The sequence below is a fragment of the Piliocolobus tephrosceles genome, chromosome 2 (assembly GCF_002776525.5).
Source record: "Piliocolobus tephrosceles isolate RC106 chromosome 2, ASM277652v3, whole genome shotgun sequence".
In the NCBI taxonomy this organism is placed as follows: domain Eukaryota; kingdom Metazoa; phylum Chordata; class Mammalia; order Primates; family Cercopithecidae; genus Piliocolobus; species Piliocolobus tephrosceles.
Genome location: NC_045435.1, coordinates 5,011,709 through 5,027,425, shown reverse-complemented (window position 1 = coordinate 5,027,425; position 15,717 = coordinate 5,011,709). Strand labels below are relative to the sequence as shown.

The window sequence follows — 15,717 nt, the reverse complement described above, 5'->3', positions numbered from 1 at the left end:
TGTTCATAGAGGAACGGCCAGGGAAGGAACCCTCCTCTGGGGGACATATGTACTGTCTGTGTGGCCTATTATGAGCTCTCCTGTGATTTTGTAATGGATACAAGACCCAAAAGAATCATAGGGAGCTGAGGATGTTTGGTATCATCACCCAGGGCAAAAGCCATTGGCAGCTGCATTGTTATCCAGGGATGAAAAGTTAGCCTGTATTTTGCCTGAGGGATGTGATTTGCCCTTGTTAGTATGTGTGCCTGCTTTGTCATTCCAGCTGTAGGTTGGTATGCTCCCACAGCATCATGGGCGGTGCCCACACCTACACCGAGGTGACCAATGTCTCCAACTGTTGGATCTGCACAACTCTTCCAGCAGCAGCTACGAACATCTTGCTCTGGCATGTGCATCCAGCTTCTGTGCAGAAGTGGACATGGCTAGTGACTTGGGGTCCCATAGACAATAGATAGGATGCAACACAGTGGGCTTTGAACAGGGGGTGTTGTAGAACCCATGGCAAGCCTGCCCTCTGGCTGACTCATAGCGTCCATGATGGATGAAGTTGGCTAATGGGCAGATACCATGATGTATAGAGCACACTGGGGTAGTCACTGTCAGATGGTTGCCTGCTGAGGTTTGTGCAAACACAACACGTGTCACCACAACAAGGGTGTGGTGGAACAAGCAGACTTACCCAGGCTAGGGCCCCATGGATTTTGTGCCCCCTGGGAGTTTATGGGTCTGTGGGGACACAGAATGGCCATATCTGCCAGCCAATTGGACTGGACGTTGTTCCTGGGGGTGACCCTATGTCCCTTCTACTGTGCTTCCCACGTTTCCTGGTCACCCGCATAACTGGGAGGCACTGTGTTCCTGCTTTTTGCGAGTGCAGCTTGCCCCCCCGGTTGTTTTATCCCTTGGCTATAACTATCCCTGGGGCAGGTGTCATTACTGTGGAAAAGCAGGCTGTAGCCTTTGTAGAGCATGCAGCTTGGGCTCTGGATTATACCCGAGTTGCTCTCCTTTTGTTCACTGAGGAAGTTGACCAGATCAGGAAGGTGGTGCTGCAAAACTGGATGGCCTTAGACATAGTCATAGCTGCCCAAGGTGGTACTTGTGCCCTTGTAGGGATACAATGTTGTACATTTACCCCTGACAACCACGGGAATATAATGACAACTTCACAAGGGGGTGTCACAGGAGATTAAGGTGATTGAACACCTTACTGATGACCCCCTGCGAAGATGGTGGGTGTCTCTGGGCTCTGGCCTATGTTGGGCTCTTATAATCACAGGTAGCATAGCAGGAATATTAGTGGTGGGTTGTTGTTCTCTGTATTGTCACTGTGGCCTATAGGTCCAAGGTGCTGCTGTATGTGCACAGGTCCCCACCAAGAGGATCCGCTCAGCCTAGGGGGCAGGGTGTAAGGAACATGGCTGTGCTACAGCCAAGCAGGCACTAGGCAGCAGGCATAGGCCAGGGTAAACAGCCTTGATGATTCAGCGGGATTGGGGTGCCGGCGCGCAGTCCCATGTCTTATGTAATCATAGCCATGTAGACACAACATACAGAAGCTCCCCACCTGGCTCTCAGTCACTATTTTCTGTGTAGGGTATAAATGTAACACTGACCCTGTGAGGGGCTGCTGAATAAAGCCATGTCTCATTTACCTGCTGTCTCTCAAGTGTTCTTCCAGCTCCCTGCCTCACATCCACCCATTCCCCTCAGCCCTCAGCTTGGCCTGGAACCTAACCCTGAACCTGACAATTTATTTTAAGAACTTTTTGTAATTTTAGGCTTATTTAAATAGCAATCATACAGTTTCAATATTGTTGTTTCACTTGGCATTTGGGGACAAGTATGCTTCCAATTGCTTTATAATCTTTAGAAACATTGTTTTTATTGACTATATACTTATCAACAAAATCCATTAAGACTATTTGACTAATGCAAAGATTCAATGAATTGTTATCTAGTTTGTCGATTATTCAGAACTCTTAACATTTGAAATTTGCCTGCTTTTTATAATCTTCAGTAGTACAGTTAAGACAAAGATTAATTTAAATCAGTAAAAGTTCCTCCTTATATATAATCTAGCTGATTCAGCTTATTTATTTATTGATTTTGAGACAGACAGAGTCTCACTCTGTCACTCAGGATGGAGTGTAGTGGTGTGATCTTGGCTCACTGCAACCTCCGCCTCCTGGGTTCAAGCAATTCTGCCTCGGCCTCCCAAGTAGCTGAGATTACAGGTGCACACCACCGCACCTCCTAATTTTTGTATTTTTAGTAGAGATGGGGTTTTTCCATATAGACTAGGCTGGTCACCAACACCTGACCTCAGGTAATTTGCCTGCCTCAGCCTCCCAAAGTGCTCCCAAAGGATTACAGGCGTGAGCCACCATGCCCGGCCTGCTAGCTTGCCCTTTTCCCTTCCCTTCCCTCCCCTCCTCTCCCCTCCCCTCCCCTCCCCTCCCCTTCCCTTCCCTTCCCTTCTCCCTTCTCCCTTCTCCCTTTCCTTTCCTTTCCTTTCCTTTCCTTTCCTTCCTTTCCTTTCCTTTCCTTTCCTTTCCTTTCCTTTCCTTTCCTTTCCTTTCCTTTCCTTTCCCCTCCCTCCCTGTCTCTCTCTCTTTTTCTTTCTTTCTTTCTTTCTTTCTTTCTTTCTTTCTTTCTTTCTTTCTTTCTCTTTCTCTCTCTCTTTCTTTCTCTTTGTCTCTTTCTTTCTCTTTCTCTCTCTTCTTTTTCTTTCTTTCTCTCTTTCTTTTTTCTTTCTTTCTCTCTTTCTTTTTCTTTCTCTCTCCTCCCTCCTCCCTCCTTCCTTCCTTCCTTCCTTCCTTCCTTCCTTCCTTCCTTCCTTCCTTCCTTCCTTCCTTCCCTCCTTCTTTCCATCCTTCCTTCCTTCTCTCTCTCTTTTTTTTTAGAAAAATACAACTAACTTAGGAAACCATGCTTAAATTCTCAGACTCTTACTTATTGTAGAGTGTTCCCAGTTTACAGCTATAGCCAGAAGTCTTGAAGCAAATAGGAAGCACCTGAGAAAGTCAGATGCCAGCAAGCCAAAGGTATTAAGCCATGGAGACAGAGGATGGAGAGCATATCTCACCCTCCTGAAGAATGAAGCAGTGCTCGGAAAGAGAAACAGGCCGGACGCAGTGGCTCCTGCCTGTAATCCCAGCACTTTTGGAGACTGAGGCGGGCAGATCACAAGGTCAGGAGATCGAGACCATCCTGGCTAACATAGTGAAACCTCATCTCTACTAAAACTACACAAAATTAGCCAGGTGTGGTGGCGGGTGCCTGTAGTCCCAACTACTTGGGAGGCTGAGGCAGGAGAATGGCATGAACCTGGGAGGTGGAGCGTGCAGTGAGCCGAGATCACACCATTGCACTCATGCCTGGGTGACAGAGTGAGACTCCATCTCAAATAAATAAATGAATAAATAATAAGAAAAACAAGAAACTGCTATTCTCAATGTTTCTGAGAGGATGTTGGCTTTTGCTGAGGCAACAGCCCAAGATAGCCACACATGTCCTGAATAATCTAAATGGGGTGAGCCTCAGTAGGCAAGGGAAAAATGAGGAGCCTGTGGAAGATCAGAGAAACCAAGGATAGAAGTAATTGCTACACATAAGGGGAAGTCAACATAATATAATATTCTGAAGATGTCAAAGGAATAAATAGAGAGAAGCTTCCATCAGATTGCTAAGAAAACTGTCCTTAAAGGCTTACAAGAGAAGCAATTTTTATTGAATGTGAAAATAAAAAGTTCACATTAAGAGGGGAGAAAATAAATTAAAAATTAATAGAAGTAGTAGATATAGCCTACAAATTTGATACTCTTAAATACAAGGTGAATTAGAGAAATAAAATAGTAGCCTTAAAATAATAAAATAGTAATCTTTATCAATAAAGACTGTATGCTTTCTACTGCTGCCATAACAAATTACCACAAACTTGGTGACTTAAAATAGGTCTGTAGGTCAGAAGTCTAACGTGGATTCCAATGGGCTAAAATTAAGGTGTAGGTAGGGCTGTATTCTTTTCTATAGGCTCTAGGAAGGATCAATTTCCTTGGCTTTTCCAGTTTCTAGAGGCCATGGCATTTCCTTGCTTGTGGCACCCTTCCTTTAGCTTCAGAGCTGGCAAAGGCAAGTCAAGTCTCTTTAATGTGGTATTGCTCTGACCTTGCTTGTGTTGTCATGTCTTCTTCTCTGGGCCTCCCCTTCCATCTCCTTCTGTCACTTTTAAGGACCCTTGTGATTATGTTGGGCACACCTGGGCTGCCTGGATGATCCAGGATAAACGTCTCATCTCAAAGTTCTTAATTAAATCACATCTATCAAGTCTCTTCTGCTGTGCAAGGTAACACTGACAGGTTGTGGGATTAAGATGTGGACATCTTATGGAAGCCATTATTCTGTCTGTTTAACAATACCTACAGCAGTGTGTAAACTGAGGCAGAAGAATTTGGCAAAGACAAACAGACCGAATTGCTGAACAGGGGAAATTTAAGTATAGCAACAAGTTGCTTCAGCAGTCAAGAAGGATAAGTTAACTTGACTCAGAGGCAGTAGGTCATCTTTTCTGCCAATGGAGAGAAGGAAGGCAAAACATAGATGCTGAATTATTAAAATGGAAAGTAAAGGTACAAATTGAAGCTCGGAATGTCCCATCACTGAAGGAGCCAGTGTAGGGTGAAGTGGTGTGGGGTGGGAGGCTCTGGGTGGCAGGTAGTCTTCAATAGCATTTGGGGGCTTAGAGAAGTTTTAAAAAGATGCACAAGGGGATGACTAATAACACTCAGAATCCTGATGATAATAGCATCAATGTGTAGTGGGTCAGATCTTCATGGTTCAAAATACTCCCTCAACAATGCTCAGCTTAAGGAGAAAATAGGAAAAGAGCACTCAGGAGAGATGGAGGGATGAGAACTGATTTGAAGTGCTTTGATGAGTGGCCTAAGTACCTTATAATATGCTGATAATTAGAGTACTGAAGTTTTACATACTGTTCTTCGTCAGGTCCTCACACATTAGGAGTTAAGAAAATTTAGCAGTTCAATTAGAGGATTGCAGCTCTATTTTATAATTATACTTTGTATCTACAGATCTATTAGCTCCAGAGTTTTACAAATATATATCTGAATTTCTAAAAGGGCTCGATAATTTGACAATATAAGAGTACTGACTGTGAATTCTCTCTTTGAAGGAAGACATTCCTGTATTGGAATTCTGGCCATCACTAATTGGTCAGTCATGTAACTTAAAAAAAATTGCAGCCTTAGTTTCCTTATGTGTAAAAGAGAGTTTATGATCAACTTATTGGGTATTTAGGATTAAAAGACATATAACATTACTGCTAGTACTTGCCATATAGGAGATATTTAATCAGCTATTTTATATTATTTTTATAGTATTATAAATGGGAAAAGTCTGAAAATCTTTAATATATTCTAGATAAATCTACTTGACCGAAATGTTGTTAACAAGTTCCAAGAACTGCTTTTTATTTTCATTTTTACATTTAATAAATGATACATTTGAGATATTTCCTTTGGGTTTCACAGTAAATTGGCAAAGTAATGATTTTACATTTGGTTCTTTTCTTAATGTCTGATGGCGGTAAAATAACTTCTAGATTATTTCAAATGCACTGAAAACATAAATAGCAATAGTTTGCCAGCTGCAAAATTGATGCTGAAGGTACTTAAATGGCACATAAAATGTTGAATGTCCATAATCACAAGCAGATTCAGTGCTGCCACTTGGCTGAAAACATGAGTTAATGTTTCAAAGTAAGTAGAACTGGAGTAGCATCTCTGCTTTCAAGTAGTTTGTTGAATTGCAGTGTGGGAGCGTTGAATAAGCACATTTGTTAAATGACTTAAATCAGGGGAAGGCCCTTCTTGCATCTTCCTTATAACTCCAACCCACATGAATTTTAAGGATCATAGACCTATAAGGTGCTCCTCCAGCCTTTAGATGGCACTTTTACATTCTTGATCATTGTATTAATGGCTTGTTTTTTTTCCGTAAATATACTTGTGGGTGACATAAAAACAGGTATACCATTTTTTTCAAGTGTATCGACAGTTGATAGGCGAAATACACGTATCTCAAATATATGGCAGATCTTGAAATTTCATTTAAAGTGAGTTTTTTTATCCCAAGGACAAAAATTTAGAATGAGAAAACTATTAAGTGTTAACACTTGCCATTCCACTTTGCATGTAAAGTTTCGATTCTCAGTCAACGAGAAACAAGTGAACAAAAAACAATTCTATTTTCTTTGGTTAGAAAACTTCTATCAGCATCTTACTGTTTATACACCCTCAGTGGCACAGCAGAGTGCCACACTTGTCTCCAAGCCTGCTGCATCAGGACTTGCAGCTTTCCTTTCATTTAGTTAATTAAATATTTGGATTACACATATGAGATGCTCCTATTAATTTTATTATTGGTATCCACACTGTGAACTTCATCTCTGCCTTTTCTCTGTTTCAGCTTTCAAATGCAACCAAGAATTAGAATCATAATAGCATCTCAAAATCCTAAAAGGCTGCTATTCAGTGAAAAATAGTGGGTAGAAATCCTTTATACAGACCAGCTGGTAATTAGCTTTTGGTCCCTTCCACGATTCCCTTTTATTTTTCTCCCTCAAGTACAGGTATGACAAAGTGGAGGAAATTGGTTAGTATTGAAGCTGTATAGAAGGTGTTTGGGTCTGGGCGTGGTGGCTCATGCCTGCGGGAAGGCTGAGGCAGAAGTCTCCCTTGAGCCCAAATGTCCAAGACCAGCCTGGCAAACATAGTGAGACCCTGTTTCTACAAAAAGTGTAAAAATTTAGTTGGGTGCTGTGATGCATGCCTATGGTCCCTACTACTTGGGAAGCTGGGGTGGGAGGATTGCTTGAGTTGAAGAGGGCAAGGCTGCAGTGAGCCATGATTGCACTGTTGTACTCCAGCCTGAGAGGTAGAGTGAGATCCTGTCTCAGGAAAGAAAGAGAGAGAGAGAGAGGGAAGGAAGGAAGGAAGGAAGGAAGGAAGGAAGGCGGGTGGGCGGGAGGGAGGGAAGGAAGGAAGGAGAGAGTGAAAGAGAAAGAAAAAAGAAGGAAAGAAAGGAAGTATCTGGGCCACTTTGCTTGCCTAACAAATGGCCTTCTCTTATATGAAAACCTCTTTACTTGCTCTTCCACGTTTTCTCTGGGTCTTATCATATCTCACTGCCCCTGGGACAGGGCAAGACATTCAGTCTCTTTTCTCTATCATTATCTTTAACTCCTGTTCTTGTATTAGCTCTTGGTCTATTACTTTCTCCAATCTTTTCTTATCCTAAACAAGAACAAAAACAAGCTCTTCCCAAACCCCATCTTTTTTTTCATAATGTTTTTTATTCTCCTTTTTAACAAAACCATTGTTCTTGAAAAATAAAATACCCTTTCTGTCTCAAATCTTCCACTTTCTATTAATTTTCAGCTCGTGAGGAGGATAGGTATTAGAAAAACAAAAAGCTTATTTCAAAGTACACACTTCCTTTACCATAATCTACTTTGACATTTCTTTTGGGAAAGAGATACTTTAATTTTGAAAAATACCTCTGACCTGATTATCATATGAGAATCACTATCTTTGTCAATGCCTCCCAGCTAACATAATTCTCTCAGAGTCCTTTCACTGAACGGCTCCCAATTGGCAAACTCTAATGCTACTTTTCAGGCTTATCTTAGCTGAGTTCCCTGAAGCCTTTGAATTTGTTGACCATGTTTGCTCTCTTTCTCTCTCTGGTTTTTATTTTTATTTTTATTTTTTGACAGAGTCTCACTCTGTCACCCAGGCTGGAGTGCAGTGGTGGGATCTTGGGTCACTGCAACTTCCGCCTCCCGGGTTCAACCGCCGATTCTCCTGTCTCAGCTTCCGGAGAAGCTGGGTCTGCAGGTGCTTGCCACTACACCCGGCTATTTTTTGTATTTTTAGTAGAGACAGGGTTTTACCATGTTGGCCAGACTGGGATCATTATTTCTTTGCAATATTTTTCCTCTGTTTCTTTTACTGCTATTCTTCCAGCCACTCTTTGTTTCTCTGTGCTTTTTGAAAGGTCCTGTGTTGACCTAAATTTTCAGCACATTTATATATTGATGAGTCTCAAATACATCTCTCCAGGCCACGTCAGTTTCCTGGGTCTTTGACAACTGTTTCTTTTTTCTGAAATTTGTGACTTGGAAATGCATCCAAGTTCTGCTCAAATTTTAAATTCTTTGGCTTAAATATTTAAATTATTTACCTGCCTGTCCTATCTACTAATCTATTAACTCTACTGAAGCATAAACCTGGTTATATATTTTTTTCTAATATTTATAGTACTTTCACTGTGCTGAGTGAAGGATCAGATATTAGAAACTAATATATTTCATAGGCCCTTTGTCTGCGAATCCCCTTGTCAGTGTATGTAAGCTTTTTATGGAATGATCAAATCAACACAAAAGTTTTTAATAGAATTCTTAATTAACAGGGAAGTAACGTAAGAATGTTTTATGTGGTAAATGAGGAAGAAACAGTTCATTCTCTGGACATATTCGTGAGTTAAAACTGTTAAAAATATTTTCCTGCTCTCCCAAAATATGAGAAATTACTTACTCTATGATAACAAGAAATAGTATTAGCTTCTCCAGTTAAGTATCTATAAGCTTCTTAAGGAGGAAGGGAGGCAAGCTGAATAGAAACAATCATGTTCTATCTGATACAAAGGTCAGCAAGTTTCAGCTGTGCTGGCAAGACAAATGTGGCCTGAGTCTTGTTTTCGTATGGCTAACAAGCTAAGCATGGATTTTACATTTTTAAAGAGTTGTTGAGAAAAGAAGGAGGAGGAGGAAAAGAGGGAAGATGAAGATGAGCAGCATCACTGATAGAATCCACAGGTGTTCTACACAGTTAAACGTGTGCTCTCTGGTTCTTTACTGAAAAAGTTTGTCAACCTTGGATATAACGATTTTTTTTTCCCTTAACAGTCAGATGCTAAGGGAAAGAACAGATCCTCTGGGTTGGCTAAGATTAGCCATTCCAATTAGAGTTGCAATAAATTTATTTCATTTATAACCCAAACCAAAATGATGAACTGAAGATGAATACGTATCTGTTCATTAGTTCCATAAAGTAATTGAATTTATAACCTTTCCTATCAGATATCTGGTATAACCAAGATACCTTTGTCTTTCTTATACCAAACAAAAGTCACAGAGGCATTATTTAATAGATATTGGGGAAATATTCAAGGCCCTCTGTTTTTTAATGGCATCTGCAGGTATGCAATTTATTTGATTAATTGAAAACAAAGTACCTGGCCAAGCAGACAAATAAAAAATTTACTATAAAATCTATTTTAAGTTTTTACCAGCCATTCAGTGATTCAATGTGTTATTAATTTTGACATTCACAGAATATGTTTGCTATAAATAAAAAGATTAATTATTTTAACAAACTAGAGATTAGGATAGAGTCAAGATTCTTCTGACGTCCTAAGGAATGTAGAAGCACACATAATGCACCTAATACTATGTTGTAGCACTGAGTGCAGACTTCATCCACAGCTAGAGGACCTGGGAGAGGATGTGAGCAGAGTTACTTTTAACAGCCTCCTCTGTTGCCTAAAGTCATTTGACACTCGGGGAATTACTCAGTTATCCCCATGACTGCCTTTCTTTTGCTGTGCCCAGATTTATATTTTCCCTCTGTGTACTTAGGCTAATTGATGAAATACCAGTTGAAGTCTATGGCAGGAGAGGAGGCCAAAGAGGCATGTTATAGCAGACTCAGTATCTTTGGCTTCTCCCCTTCCTTTTCTAGGCTTCTCCACTCCAATTTGTCCCTAACATTATCAGGGCCATGTGGTCTCAGGAGTAACATTCTAGACTGAAGACTTGCATTTGATGACAATGTACAGGGTTTTCAGAAAGAGATGAAAGAGATGAACCATTCTTTATTGTCCCCTTCTGCTTGGTGACCATTCTATAGCTGACATCTGGGCCTTGTGATTTGCTTGGGTTCAAATTTACACGTGAAAATATACAATGACTGACAAATTGAACGAACCTAAATGTAAACAGTGCACCAAAAACTAACATTCACTTTTAGAATTACAGCAAGGACACCAAAAATTGAAGTTTAAAACTAAATTAAAGATAGATGTAGAATTCAGGTTGAGAATAGTCAGTGCAGGTGTGTTAAATCCACATAAGTGTAAATGCAGCTCACTGGATTTAAATAATGATGAATTGAACCCGTTTGATGAAAATGTGTTAAATAGGAAGTACACAAAAAGATTCATTGTGGATTACGAAAAAGAAACTGAGAAATATCATTTGAGGGCATTATTATTTTATCAAGAGTGAGAGAAGAGAGTAGATTTTGAGTTTAAATATGTGTCAGCTTTATCAAATTTTAGAAGAAAAAGAAATATCACTACCTTCTAGATTATGGCAGAAATTTGTGGAATAGATTTATTTACCTAGATCAGAAATAAGCACTTAATCATGTCAAAGGAATATATAAGATATTTAAAATAATACAACATCCCATCACAAACTGCATTGCAACTGGCTACCTGAGAACTCTTTGGAGAAGATAATTTACACTTAGTCAACCATGTACAAAATAAAAGTTAAAATTTCTTTTCTTGTTGAAATCAAATGTAGTCTGAGTGACTATAAGTTTGATCTTTCTGCCTGGTAAAAATCCTTAGCACTCTGAGTGTGAAATAAAGTAATATATAAAGCTTTAGTAAACAAGATTTCTTTCCGAGGTTGATGAGAAGGTTACAGAAACCCTAAAAGGGCTTTGAAAATCACTGACTCAAATAGAAAATTCATGAAAGCTGAGACCAGACCAAATTAAATAGGCCCAACTCAACTCAGCATTATAAAAGATTTTCCAAAATACTCCTCAAGTGAAATCCACAGGCAGCAACTTTGTTTGTATACAAAATCACTCAGGTGCCTTTGGAAATCAGTTGCTGTGAAGTGCAAAGCAAAATCTCCCAATTCATACATGTATTATTTTAAAAATATGGATAGGATGGCCAAGTGGGGCAAAGAGTAATAAAAAAAAATCTACAGTTACAAAAAATGAATGAGGCTCCTCAATTATTTTAATCATTGGAGATTATTAATGTATATGTCTCTAAATATTGATAGTCATAGAAAATCTCATTAATTTCCCTTATTGAAAATATGTATACCTTATATAATACATCCTCTATCAGAATAATTGAAATTTGTCATCTTTTCTGCTCTGGAGCTGTTTTTGGGAAACAAAAAATCCGAGACTTGGCAGAGGTGGGGACTAATGGTGGTGATGGGTGAAAATATAGAAAGGGCACTAAAGGAAATATTTATGGTGAGGCTCTCATTACATAATCACCAAATCAGAGAAAATTAGTGCTGAAAATGTTCCAAGAAATGTTAGCTCATCTAGATTCTCTGTCTTTCAACAAACTTAGTTGACAAAACCACCCTATATTTCTTTTAAAGGCCAGCAAATAAAAAGATTTTTCAAGTTTACAATTCAGAGCTTAACAGACTCCTCTGTCAGCAGCTCCTTCCAGATATCTAACTTAAATCCCATAAGCTTTAATGTAAGCTCATTTGTTCCAGTTTGAACATAGAGAAAATAACTTTTTATAATGACTTTTAATAAAAAAAAAAAGTAGTACAATTTTGAGGAAGAACGAATGACAAGTAATATTCACAAACTGGAACTATCCCTCTCTTAATCTATAGAAGTTTTTTGCTATTTGATTGTTAATCCTTTTTGTAAATGTACCATTAAATTATGGGCCTCCACCATATTTTTTAAAAGGACAGAATTTTAAAGGCTACAGTAGAGATTTTTGAGGGTGGTAGCATCATGGAAAAGAGAACAAATATACTTGTTTCAGCATAGTATGGCTATCAAGATGATCTTCTTAAATGAATTATAAATGAGGTCATTTGAGAGTCACCGTGTTGGACTGTTAGCTATTACCATCTTCCTTTGTTTCTTCCTTTCTCCATCTTTTTCCTGCTGAGACACTATCATTTTGTTTCAGTTCCCAACTATTTTCTGAACTAAATCTTTAAGAGAAAAAAGAAAAAGGAATAAAGTAGCATATTTATCGTGCTATTTATGATTGCATGCATGGGAGAAATGATTTTAATTCTGCTTGCATTACTTGAAGATTATGAGATGAGAACTTAGATTCAACCCTAAAGACTGCAGTACTTTGCAGAAATTTAGCATTTATTGTTTATTCTGTTTATTTGTTTAGTTATTTGTGTGAAGTTTCAAACAGCTTAATTTTATCTTTTACATTTGAAAACTTAAGGTCGTTAAAATATCAGGGATGGAATTTTAAACAGGAACTAAGAGATTTACAAATCTTCTTATCTTTTGAGACTGATTAGGTTGATTTCTTGTGATGTAAACAACTATGCTACAACTTTCTTGCAGTAGGTTAGAATTTTAGCTATTTTCTCATGAAATTACATTTTAGAGAAGGCTGGCCATAAAATTCCCCTAAGAGGATTAAAATAGTTATCTACTCATTTGATTATTTCAATTCTTTTAGGATTCTTAGATTGGCTTTTAAAAGAAAAAACAGTAACGTAAACTTCTGAGCAGTTTGAGAAAATAAGTCTTCTACTGTGTTTTAAGTTTACCATGGTTTTCACACTTAGAAAAATCATATTCTATTTTATACTCAGAATTATATTCTGTTAGTTTTCAATTTGAAAAGAACTATAAATAAATTAAAAAATAAAGATCCTTGGTGTCTATTTTGAAGAAACATGAGCTGAAGGGGATTTTAACATGTTTTCTTGTGTTTGAGAGCATGCTAGATCAGTGCTGATAAGCCACTGTCATTGAATTCTTGATAAGGAAGGGCAAATACTTATTGACTGCTCTGAAGTTACAGAAGGCAGTATCTTTAAAGACTTTTTGATGTAAGGATGGGAAACACTGATATTTGTCTCCACAGAAATTTATGCTACTAGGAAACTTAAAGAAAACCATTTTTATTATAGAAGAAAATCATGTTCATTATCGGATAACCATAAGCGATTTGTGGAGCCATCACTTGCCCCCATTCATTAGGCCTAACTATTGAGATTTACTCAAACATGCCATGTGCTTTATTCCCCTTTCATTGTCCCTCACCACAAGTTGAGTCCTTCCCAACCTACATGATTTAAGTATTTTTTAAGTCCACTGAGTTCATATACAATTGTGGATGTAGTTTGAATGTTTTCCCAAAGAGGCTACTCCATTTTCTTATAAATCAAGGGTGCAGCTAAGTACTTTGAGGGGTAGGAGGTGGATTTATCTAATCCCACTGTCTCAAATTCCTATCTAGTCGTTGCATCAAACTGTGCACCAATATCGAGTTCCACTCTACTTCACACACGTGGGAAGATGATGATCACAGATGACTTGACGTGGCTAATAAACTAGAAACGGAAAATGTGATCTATCACTTCTAGGGTGGAAACATTTTGGAAGTGGCAAGTAGAAGTCTAAGCTTCTTCCCTCCTGGATTGACCTAGCTGTGGAACCAGATGGTTTTAGAACATCCAAGAAACATTAATAGGAGGCTGTACAGATGTTTCTGTGGCTAAATGCCTGGCACCATTTTTATTCTAGTCTTCGTCCAACCTGCTAATTACCAAGATTGTTCAATTTTTTTCCTAGTAGGGTAAGAGCATCCATTTGAGGTTTGGACTTATAAATACTGATTTTAGAATTTTTGTTTTTCCTCATTTGTGGTTTTAACTTCTTACCTCTGTGTTACCCTTAATAGTAAGTATTTTCAGTAGGTGAGTTCACCATAAACCTTAGGGGGACTGCCTTGAGCTCTTGGCTTACGTGGCAGGAAATATTTGATTCAGTTTCCTGACAAACTGGATGAGATTTCTCATATAATGAGCATTCACACTGCCAATGAACATGCCATATGTTTAGACACATGGTTTTACTTTTATGATCTTTAAAACTTAATTTATTTTATGTAGCCCATGGCTGAGATAATCATTTATAGGTTTCTAAGTACCAGGATTACTGTCAGGTTTGAAAGTGCTCTGCTTTGGGCAGGAACGGAAGTATTGCTTCACTGTAAGGCATACATTCAGAGAAGCATATATATTATTATCAATAGGGAACTTCTTAGCAAGTTTGTCTTTTGTTAGTACTGGCAGTGGTATAACATATTCTATAGGATAGATGTAAGGGAAATGTTACCCACATATTGGCTTAGAAAGGCAATCTTATAGATTATATTATAGACACCCATCCTGTGCATTATTACTCCATGCCACTTTTAAAAGGCATATTGTATTGAGTTTTAAAAAGATTATTTTACCCTTATTTTAAGCGTGCTCATTTCTGTGTCAGAGTACTACCAGGACAAATCAATAAATGATAGAAGCTAGGAAAAATAATGATTTAAAATAAATTAGAATTAGAATTAGTATTCACCTCTATTGGTGACTCCTTTTTTGTTTTTTTTTTGTTGTTGTTGTTGAGATAGAGTCTCCCCCTGTTGCCCAGACTGCAGTGCAGAGTCATGATCTTGGCTCACTTCAACCTTCACCTCCTGGGCTCTAGTAATGCTCCCACCTCAGCCTCCTGAGTAGCTAGGACTAGAGATATGTGCCACCACACCCAGCTAGTTCTTGTATTCTTTGTAGAGATGGGGTGCCACCATGTTGCCCAGGCTGGACTATTTTTTTGAACAAAGAAATAAAGCATTAAAACTTTTCATGTTTATAATGTCTTAAATTATAACATATTAAATATATATTAGTTTTACTAATTTTTTATCTAATATACATTTATAATCAACAGTAAGATAATTTTTAATACTTTGACAAAAATTTTTAAAGATCATGGAATTATTATAATTTTTCCAATTAATTATCACTTTTCTTTTACATTTTTAAATAAGAAATTTTTATATGTAATGCTTTATGAATTTGCCTGTTATCCTTTTTATATGTAATGCTTTATGAATTTGCCTGTCATCCTTGCACAGGGGCCATGCTAATCTTCTCAGTATCCTTCCAATTTTAGTATATCTGCTGCCAAACGAATGAAGCAGTGTTTTTCTTTTTTTGGAAAACAGCTTTATTGAGGTATCATTGATATACAATGGACTGTACATGTCTAAAATGTACAATTCTGAGTTTCAACATAGGCAAGCACCTGTGATACCATCATTCCAATCAAGGTAATAGGCATATTCAACATCTACCAAAGTTTCTCTATGACCCTTTGTGTATGTTTGGCTTTTCTTTGATAAGAACACATAACTTGAGATCTACTGGCTTGACAAAATTTGTGGTGCACGATTCTGTATTGTTAACTGTAGACATTACGTTGTACAGCAGATCTTTACAAGATATTTGTCTAGCACAACTGAAACGTTATACCCATCAAAAAATTTCCCTTATCCTTCACGTCTCAGGCTCTGGAAACCACTATTATGCTCTATGCTAGATTGACTATTATAGATTCTTTATGTAAGTGGAAAAATGTAGTGTCTGTCCTTTGGTGGCTGGCTTGTTTCATTCGGCATAATGTCCTGCAGGTTTCTGACTGCTTTGTTGGTTTAAAGATAACGTAAAACTCTACTTGGGTGACATGACAATGAAGTTTCTTTACTTTAAATGTCATAGGCACTGAAACAATTCTTAATCCCAAAAGT

General features: G+C 38.1%; 1 non-coding gene across 1 annotated transcript; it reads right to left on the bottom strand.

Annotated features, from left to right (window-relative positions):
• Positions 1-15,000: 15,000 nt before the first annotated feature.
• On the bottom strand, positions 15,001-15,111 carry LOC111545365. The gene has a single exon (XR_002732420.1). It is a non-coding gene; the product is annotated as a U6 spliceosomal RNA (small nuclear RNA).
• Between the last annotated feature and the right edge of the window lie 606 nt (positions 15,112-15,717).